Here is a 10,749-nt window from a genome sequence, read left to right on the forward strand (position 1 = left end):
TTTGGTCTCTATGTCTTACTTTTGTTTCATTCCTATCCAGATAGTTGCCCCAATATTTATCGTTTCATCAAATCAATAGGGATTTCTATGGATGAAATTTGCAGTTGTGATAGTGGATAGCTTTTCCAGCCTCCATAATTACTAACAAAGCTCCTGTGAAATGCCTTTGTTCTTTCTGAAGGGAAGCAGTGTGCAACATTTTCACCCATAATTCAAACTGAAATTCAATTCTCAAATGACGGTTTACTTTACAATTTGGTCATGGATTTTGAAAGAGCATTTTACAGTAAACAACTTAATGTCAAAACTGACATTTTAGTTCTTGTGTGTTTTAACTGCAATTAGAAGCAACATTAAGAGGTTAGAGATTAGAACAGAACCAGTGATAAAGGGCAGCCCTGCCGGAGTCCAACATGCACCTGGAACAGATCTGACTTGCTGCCAGCTGTGCAAACCAATGTTCTGCTCCAATCATACAGGCTCCCCGGACCCCATAGAGCGCCCACAGGACACCACGGGGGACAGGGTCCAATGCCTTCTCCAAATCCACTAAACCCACATGGACTGGATGAGCGAACTTCCACATGCCCTCCAGCACCTTAAAGAGGGAGTAGAGCTGCTCCACTGTTCCACGACCAGGACAAAAACCGGAATCTGAGGTTTGACTATTGGATGAAATTAAAAAAGTTATGTGAAAACGAGACACTGAATTGAAATCTGTTCACACTGAATTATTAATTATTAAATGCACATTTGAATTTGCGTCACCTCGACAGCAAATGTATCGCCCTGATGTGTCAAATCAAAGGAGAACACGAGTAATGCTAACAGTTCCTACATTATTATGACCCATGGTGCAATTCCTTTTTATTTTTCTCTTACTTTAAGCTTTTGTAAATATGTGATGCATTTACTCTTTTTTATTTGTACATACGTATCCTGCTCTGCACTGGAATTTCCCCATTGAGGGACAAATAAAGCATCTCATCTCATCTTATCTCATTTTATACTACACATCTTACTTAACTGTCTGTCACTTCTCATGAATATTTGGTTTTGAACTCACTTCTAGCCTCGTTCACCTCCTCCATTGTCACTGGTAATCTGTCAGTTTGTATGGTTTCTATCAGAGGTCAGTGCAGGACAGCTCCTATCTCTTCTTCATCTGTAGACTGTTGATGAAGGTGTGAAGGTGCACAGCTCTTGATAATACTTCTGGAACCTTTTTCCTGTTCACTTTAGGAGCCGATACACAACATTTTATTTTGCTTAATGTTTGGTGGTCTATTTGCTTGCTTTGTGGTAATGGTACTTCCAAAATGTTGGTTATTTTTGGGGTTATTTGTTGTTTTGTGTTCCTTAATTTTGATTTGTGTATTCTATCTGCTTAGGATTTCTTTTTCTTTACATGTGCAGTCACTGCTATCTGCTTATCTCTGATGGAAGCTGTCAAAGTATCCCATTATGCTGTCTACTTATGGGTCAGTGACATTATGTGTCATTATGGGTCTACTTCTCATGTGTGTTTCCTTTTGGTCTTGTACTTGTATTTTCTCTGCTGTGTTGTCCTCAAATTTGCTGCTTTCACTTCAGAAATAATGTTTAGTGTTTTTTGCACACACATGTGCACACACAAACACACAAAGTGACATTGAGTTGCATGCTCTAACTGACAGAGTTCCTATGACCTGGCCAGGCTTCAGGGAAGTCCTCATCAGTGGGCTTTATCTCTCTTTAGCCATCTAAATGGGGGTCAAGGCCCGGCCGTCCTCTGCATCACAAACACGCAGCCTGTTATTGCCAGCAGCTGTCTGCCGCACAATCTGCGACTATTTCCAGACCTTTTGTGAATCTCCAGGCAAAACCAGTGGGTAAATGTTAAACAGAAAGAACAGTCAGTACCTGACTTCTCCTGACTGACTGAAGCTTAGGCATGGAGAAAGTAAAAGGTGCTATTTATTAAAACAAACTTTATTCTCTTCAGAACAACCCAGAGAAATCGTTTAAGAATGAAAAAAACCTTTTCAATAAAACATGTAGGGTTTTGGTGCTGCTGTCAGCTACAGAGTTTTTCAAAATAAACAACAGAAAATGGAGCTCCAGTGTTGACGTTCTTTGAAATACTGTGCCTCTTTAAGCGTTTATGCAATTAATGTAACTCCAATGAATTGTGAAGTGTAGAAAAGCAGCTTTGTGCTGATTTTACACAAAACAGCTGATACTGATGCAGAAAAAACAGATTTGCAGAAACCGTGCATGGACAAACAGTAGTTGTGTAACACAATAATAATGGAAAATGTTATATTTGGTTGCATGCTGCGGTGCAAAAACGTTTTTCCCTGCATCAGAATCTGTTGAAAGTATGTTAGTTTCATAAAAAGTTGAAGACCTATGGTAGTTCAAAGAGCGTGTTATTTTGCTGTCATTGGCAACCCTTGTCAGTACTAGGCAACATCAAGAACCCCAGAAGTTGAGTACTGCTGTCATGCCCCTGAACTGGAGAAAAGAGAGAAATGGGTAACAAAGAAAGTTTTGAAAACCAAGTACAGTGGAGCAAAAAAGTTTTTAGTCAGCTACCAATTGTGCAAGTTCTTCCACTTCGAATGATTAGAGGACCCTGCAATTTTCATCATAGGTATACCTCAGCTGTGAGAGACAAATTGAGAAATAAAATCCAGAAAATCACATGGTTGGATTTTTAAAGAATATACTTCAAATGATGGTGGAAAATAAGTATTTAGTCACCTACAAACGAGCAAGATTTCTGCCTCTCACAGACTTGTAACTTCTTCTGTAACAGGATCCTCTGCCCTCCAGTTGTTTCCTGTATTAATGACACCTGTTTTGACTTGTAATCTATATAAAAGACACCTGTCCACAACCTCAAATAGTCACACTCCAAACTCCACTTTGGTCAAGACCAAAGAGCTGTCTAAGGACACCAGAAACATAATTGTTGACCTGCACCTGTCATGATTCTGTTCTGCACCTTTTTTACTGTCAACCTCCTTTTTCCCCTCCATACCGTTTTTTCACTCACCTGTTCTGGGTGATTATCTAATTGCTCCAGCTCTGTCCCACAACTCAGGGTCACTTCTTCCCTGCCAGTTCATTGACTCTGTTCATGTTCTGCACTTGCTAGTTGAAGTCTTCAACCCTTTCACGATTATTACCCTGTTTCTGGTTCGAGTTAAGTGTCTTGTCTTGTCTTTCACCTCTGCTCCAGACTGGGAGATTGATGTGTGTTTGGGTTCCTCGACTTGCTATTCTGCTGAGAAGTACTGTCCTTCACCGGTCAGGAGTATTCCAGCCCCTCCTCTTCAGCCTGGAGGAATCCCCTGCTGACTCTGTGACGTCTTCAGTCCTGTGCTGCACCGGGCCAGAATATTCTCCAGCCTCTATGTCAAGAAACACCCGACGAGATCATCTTGCGTCTTGGATCTGAAATCCAGATTAATATTGATTCTTTGCTTCTCTGTACACCTGGCGGCAACCAACTTCCTCCCAAACTCACAATAAACACTAACCTCAACCTGCACGAGCCTCTACTTGGATTGTACTCTTTAAACTCCTAACAACGCCAGGCTTGGAAGACTAAAAAGAAAAAGACCACCATTCCTACTGTAAAGCAGGGGGGGCAGCAGCCCAATCCTTCTTCAGGTGTTCTTGTTATAATATTTATTAAAATGTGGGAACGTCAGGACAGCAGTGGGACGCTACTTTTCCTTTAAATTTGAAAGATTGCACCTCTTTAATTCTGATTCAGTAAACAGTTTCTAAACTCTGCTCTGCCTGAAATCATTTCCTCCAAATGGATGGTCTTTAGACATATAAAACCCTGGTTACTAATAGCAACCAAGGTTTTCTGCATGAAGAAACCATTTCTCCACTTTTCAGGTCTCTCAGTGATTGGTTCATATCCAAACAGGCTGTTACATTTATATCTTTTTCACGGCTGAACAGCTGTTTAATGGTCTGTCAGTACAGTAAGTTGACAAATCCTATAGGAAATGTCCTCCTACATCCTAAACCTGTGACAGACAGCACCATCAATACTGTCACTGACCAGCAGCACAGTTTTCTCATGCAGATCCGAGTCTGGAGTCCCTTACTTCACCATCACATGCGCACTCTGCTGAGGGTTTTTTCGTTTTGATACTCAGTTCAGTCTTTGACAAAACTTCTTTTTGCTTCTGCAATGATTTGGTTCATTTAGACAAAATGACAACATTACCTCCTCCACCTGCTCCACCCTCACTTATAATTATGGAATTGCTATGAAAGTGGGATTTCACAGAAGCCATTAAAACATTGAAATATGTTGCCGCAGTGGTAGTTGTTTTTAATTCGAGTATAATGATCTGGAACACTGAGCCATGATCTGGTCCCTAAAAATAATCAGTTAAAGATCTTATTAATAAAGTAACACTAATCAACTGATTGTGTTTAGTTTAAACACAAAGATTAAAGACTACGTTTTCGCTGTTTGTAACAAAAGAAAGGTCTGAGTTTGTGTTCCTCAGAAGCCTGGACCGTTCAACCAGATGAACACCAAAATGTCTCTTGGCTATAACGTGACCTGGAGGACTGAATCTGCACAGACACACCAGCATCCTGATCCAACCAAATGGAAACTAAACAAGTTGGAAGAGCTTTTTTTCTTGTGCTGCTGCTTTTTGGCTGAATGCTACGCAATGCTTTTTTGTCATTCATAGTTGCATTTAAACAACAGCAGCACAAGGAAAAGCAGTCCTGGCATGTCATCTGAGGACACAGGGATGGAACAATTGGAGCTAACTTGCAGCCCGTTAGACATGGTTACATTTAGATCCACACTGCTGCCAAGCAACATGCCAACTGGGGATGCTGGGTAATTGAAATGCTGGACTGTGGCTCTGCTTTGAGGTGTCAGAGCATGTTACAGTCGTGCCTCCAGCCTCTAATCTAAGGTGAGGTAGTGCTGATGTCTTTGGGGCCATGGCTGTATTTGAGATGGCAGCATCCTAAGCTCCTGTTCAGGTCCTATTAAGCAGTGCCGCTTGCTGAGCTCAGTCTAGAGACAGCTAGCTGCCAGCTTCGATCACATCTATCAATACTGTGACTTTCTAAAGAACGCTGGTTAGCAGCAAGGCTGAGGCCAATCAGATCACCAAAGATGTTAACTGGTTTCACATTTTGCTCCCTTCAACCCCACTATTTCTATTCCTAATGTAAAATCATATATGTGTAGTCATGCTAGTAGGCAGGGCTGCATGGTGGAGCAGTGGTTAGCACTCTCACTCACAGCATGAAGGTCCTGGTTCAAATCACAGTGTGGAATTTGCTTGTTTTCCCTGTGCATGTATGTGCACTTCCACAGTGCAGAAATATGCTTCAGAGACTAATTGGTGACTCCTACATTTCTTTAGGTGTGAATGTGAGTGTGTGGTTGTTTGTCTCTGTGTGGCCACATGATGTGCTGGCAAATCATCCACAGTCCACTCTGCCTTTGCCAAACAGAGGCTCCAGAAACCCCCTGAGCCTGAAATGGATAAAGCGGGTCTGGAAAACGGAATGTTGGATGTATAAGTTATGTAAAAATATTTTTCAGTCCTTGAAGAGGATTTGATTTTTTTTTAAATGATATGAGCGCTGTTTTGAAGTTTTAAAGCTGTGGCACGAGCTTAAAGATGTTTAGGCCATTGCTGCTGGTCGTCTGTTTCTGTGCTAAAGTTGGGTTTGAATACTTGTTAACAAAATATTGTGGAACTGCAGACATGTTCATAAGGTGGAACAGATATGGAACTGCAGCCCAATGTTCTCAACCCTGAAGGTAAAGTCCTGTTGGTCGCAACACAGCTGAGTGTGTGAACTGAGTGTGTGCTGTCCACATCTGACTGTTGGACTCCTGAGGATGCGGTGAGCTGCCGTCATGGCCACACTTGTCAACAATTTGATGGTTTAGCCTCCCAATCCCACCCTTCACAATTACTGTCAAACAAGGCGAGCACCAGGTCCCATTGGTGTGACCCAGCTGGATTTGAACCTCCAAGGCTGTTAAAGTCCCTCTTTCAATCTCAAACTGTTCCCAGCTGTCTTTTAATTATGATTATGCTGTTTTTAGCCAAAATGTAAAAAGAAAAGTTTTGTTTTCTTGGACATAGTTCTGTAAAGCGGCAAGAATTAATTGGAAATTCACCTCTGAGTTGCGGGCAGGACAGTTGGTTCAGAGCAACCCGTCTCCTTCCCATCATCCATCTGTTTGCATGCTCTCCCACTAGTTTACAGCCCCTCATACCCCCAACCTAGCACTAGTGGAGCAACAAAAATGAGGAGCAATATTGGAGCTATCTATCCCTACAGTTTAGATCCAGTTTCCAGCTCAGACGAGGAAAACCAAGACGTTCATGGATTGATTTGTCTACAGGTGGGTGCATCAGAATGGAGCAGATAAGCTTGAGTCCCGCTGTTATGTAACACCTACAAGCTTTTTCTAACAGCATTCAATTTTCTTTATGTATGTCCTCAATCATGAGCAAAATGCCGCAAGAATGAGTTAAAACCACCAAAAAAAACAATTTTCATTGTTTTCAAGTGGGTCTTTTTTGAGAAATTTACATTTTGTTCTTTGGAATTCACCTTATGTGAAGAAACTTATCAGGATACATAACAGACAAAATAGTGCAAGGAGAATAGTTGGAGACTTTTCCATTACAACCCCATCATGGCGTTCAGTGCAGGTCTGCATCATGACTCTCTAAGTTACTTTCTCATTTGTGAGACTAAACTATAAAAAACAAAAGGCTCATTGACATTTATGAACATATTTTTACAGACATGAAACTGAATTTTTAGAGCTTTGGCAGACATTTTTGATCCCTTGCATGATGACATTTATTCATCACATGAAGCTATGATGCAAGAAAACTTCAGGGCGTATAGGCAGTACAGACATTTTAGTGTCTGCTGGTGGATCCACATCGGCACTGATGTCCACGTAGAAATGGCATAAAGTAACTAAATCAATCAATTCTACATTGAGTTTAACATAAACTCTACTTTATATTTAGTTTGTTTGAAAATAAACAACAAATTTTAAAATTTCTGTCATGTTAGAAATAACTGAAAGCCTCCCAGACATGTAAATGGCACTAACAAGATGCTGTGAAACCAAGATGAAAGTTTCCTCATACTGCATGAGAGTTGCATTAGTAATTATTTTACAAGAGTTTACACGCAAAATGGTAACACAGAGGAGGATTCTGGAAGAGCTCTGATTGGTCAGAAGAGTTCAGGGTTCTACAGATGTTCTTGGATCAGTTTTCCAAGTGGATCTCTAGTTCAGGCAGCAGTCCTGCGGCTGTCAATCATGTTCCCACAGTCTTTGAGGCGTGGCTTCCTGCAGCTGATTACCGCGCTTTGGTCAGATGACAGGCTGTCATGGATCTGAAGTGAGGAGTGGACAGGCGCTGGACAAAATGTGTAAAAATAGCAGCAAATGAAGAAAGGAAAGGCTTTAATGAGCGTTGATGGGGCTGCTGTGGACTCCCTGGAGGCTTCACATTCAGATGCATCAGAGAGCGCAGTGGTACGAGTCATCAGACACGCTGTCTTAAAAGCTGCTCATTGACAGGCTGGGCCCATTTCACAGACAGCCCTTTGCTCAGAAAAGAAGCACATGTCTCCCAAAATACTTTATTAGTGGAACAGAGCAGTCTGCTGTATATCATTAGCTGTGGTTACACGGACAAAAGTATTTGGAATAAACGCTTTATCAGAATAAAAATGCGTCATGTAAACACATTGTTCGGAATACTCTGCCTTAATCAGATTCATCCAGATCAAAATTTCTTTCCGATCGAAATAGGCGGGTCATGCTGATTGTTGAACCGATCGTGGTGCATATAAACAATTTATTCTAATTGTGGGTGACTACTGCTCTGGCTTTTACGTCAGACATAGATGGTGTGGCGCTCCAAAGCAAACAGGACTCGTGCTCAGCACGAGCGAAGTCTCTGAGCAGTGCAGCCGACTCGTAGCTTTGTGTTTGTGGGCAGGGGAGGGTGCTTTGTTACGGTGTGGCACTCTGGAGGAGGCTGCGAACTGCAGTCCATCCGGATACTCTGCATAAATGAGCTGCTGAACTCAGGAGAACCGTGTCTCCTGGAAGAACCATGTGAGCTGGTGGAAGCGGCTTTTGAATGCACAAATGCCGCCTGCACACATTCCTGAGAAACCATGAAAACAATCATGTGAATTTGTGTTACCAATCTTGTCCAGACAAAATAAAGACTGATGTTATTCCCATATACATACGTTCAGCCAAGATGCACATTTCGGCGTTGCCTGCACGGATTTTAAATGCATCCAAAGCTAAATGTTGTTAACACGTATTAGCCTAAACCTAACCCTTCTTCTGGCTCAGTTTGGCCAAGAATAAAGCACTGGCCGCACATATTTAGAAAATTATGAGCGAACAGGCACTTACTAATAATCATAACAATAATAAAAGCATGTTTAGATGATCCTCTCGCTCTATGCCGCAGCTTTTTTTGTTTACAATGGAACTCGCCTCTACTTCTACGGCCATTTTAGATAGTTCTGCGCATGTCAAAAGGATTTATTCTGATCGAAAGTGTGGCGTTTATAAACATTTGTTATAATCGGATGAAGTTTTTCTGGGACCATGTACACAGTTCAATTCTAATCCGATCTTTGATCCGATCAAAGACATTTTGCACATGTAACCGCAGATTGTGTTTGTGCAGCTGCTGTTAAAACACTGGGAGATTTCACACAGAGGTGCTGCTGCACAGCCCTCTGTGTGAAATTGTTACAGTGCAACCACAAGGTGTCTCTTTTCCTCCATGATAGTTCTCTTCTGTTCTATTCTCCACAGAATAAATGTTGCCTTGAATACAGAGAAAAGCAGGCAGCTGAGGGGATGGGGCTGAGACAAGGCAGAGGTGAGGAGGAGGAGGAGGAGGCTTGATCATCAGAGCAGGACCAAATGAAAGTCAAGTAGGCTGATAAACACTCAGGCGAGAGCGCCATGCACAGCTTTACTGAACACCATTCACAGTCAGACTCTTATTTTGAAAGAAATCTCAAATATCCTTCTCTCCAATAAAGGCTGGTCACGTGAAACAAAAACCCTTATGCAGCTTTGTTCGCAATAAAGAATCTCTTTGTCTGCATCTTGTCTCCAGCGGACGTGTTCTTGAGTGACCATCGGCAGCATGCAGACGTCTCTGAAAGCAGAGCTTCAGTCGGTTTGCTGCCCTGAAACATTCTTATGTGCGAAAACAGAGTGAGAGAGAGGCAGCCTTAGCTGCACATCAATCTGGAGCAGCTGTAGCAGCCCTTCCAAACCATTCTGGTGATCAATCAAATTTATTCACACAACCCTTTTTATGTTAACATTGATAGCACAAAGTAATTCACAAGTGCAACAAAAAAAGTAACACAAGTGAACAGAGAACAGAAAAACAATAACAATGAAAGACAAAGAACAGTCATCTATTTGTCATTCAAACATTTTACTACAAGAAGGAATTAATTGTTGAGCTTTATCCTTTATGGTTTAAAGACCAACTCCAATGAAAATCATGTTTTTGGTGTTTTCAATATATTCCTGCTTTTTGATGATGGAGGACAAATGTAAAGAAAATGAAGCTGAAAATGGAGTTTGTGAGTATTTCTTGTTTCAGATGGTTGCGGATCAGGAACAGACGAAAAAATCCAGTTTGAAAAAGATTTCAGTTGTTACGTAAAATCTACAATTGACGGTCCCTGCTCTGCTCCAAACCCACAAAACACATATGGGCTGAATGAGCAAACCCCAACAAATCCTCCAGCCCCCTAAAGAGGGTGTAGAGCTGGCCACTGTTCTGAGACCAGGAAACAGCACCGTTGTTCCTGGATCTGAGGTTCAACAATCGGACAGACTCTTCTTTCCAGTACCTTATAGGCTTTCCCATGGAGGTTGAACGTGATTCCCCAGTAATCCCCTCCGGTCCCCCTTCTCAAAAAGGGGAACCACATCCCTGTCTGCCAGTACAGTGGTGCAGTTCCCAACTGCCACGCAATACTGCTGAGATGTGTCAGCTGCTAAGACACTCCCACAGCATCCAGAGACTTTTGTCAGAGCGGACTTTATCCACTCCCTGAGCCTTATCACGGAGCTCAAACATTTTTCTCACTGACCTCTGCGGCTCCAGACTTCTGGAGATATTTGCAACAAACGGTTGGGTTGCAGGCATGAAAATACAACCATTAATGACTTCAAATAGTTAACTCTACAACCTGTTTGCTGTGAAAAGAAAATTAATTATGGGCCCCTCCATTTGGCTGTTATTGTTCCTATCCACATATGTGTCCCGTTCAGGAATCACGTTCTATAATCATTAGACATGTCAGAAAATGTCCTTTTGTCTGTTACAACAGCGCGTGGATGAGAAACGTGACACGATTAATCCGTTGCTTGATGGAGTTTGGAGGGAAACTTATGAGGTACTACCGGGTAAATTATTACATTGTGATTTTTTTGATAATTGTTTGTTCGGTAATGATCATAAGTTTTTATATCTAAAAAGGATAGAGTGAACATTTCCTCTATTAATTAATTTTGACATTTATTATGTCCCTTAAATCTGATTAAAACTTTTTTTACTGGAGCTTATGATATCAGTCAAGTGAATAGAAATTTCCTTTATGTCTGTTTAATTACTAGTCAATATCAGAATGGCTTTAGTCTGTTTCTCTTTTAAA

General features: G+C 41.5%; 1 long non-coding RNA gene across 1 annotated transcript; it reads left to right on the forward strand.

Annotated features, from left to right (window-relative positions):
• Positions 1 to 427: 427 nt before the first annotated feature.
• Positions 428 to 3,536, forward strand: LOC110016760. Its single transcript, XR_002292103.1, has 3 exons — positions 428 to 659; positions 1,417 to 1,481; positions 3,227 to 3,536. It is a non-coding gene; the product is annotated as an uncharacterized LOC110016760 (long non-coding RNA).
• Positions 3,537 to 10,749: the final 7,213 nt, after the last annotated feature.

Source organism: Oryzias latipes, chromosome 16 (genome assembly GCF_002234675.1).
Source record: "Oryzias latipes chromosome 16, ASM223467v1".
In the NCBI taxonomy this organism is placed as follows: domain Eukaryota; kingdom Metazoa; phylum Chordata; class Actinopteri; order Beloniformes; family Adrianichthyidae; genus Oryzias; species Oryzias latipes.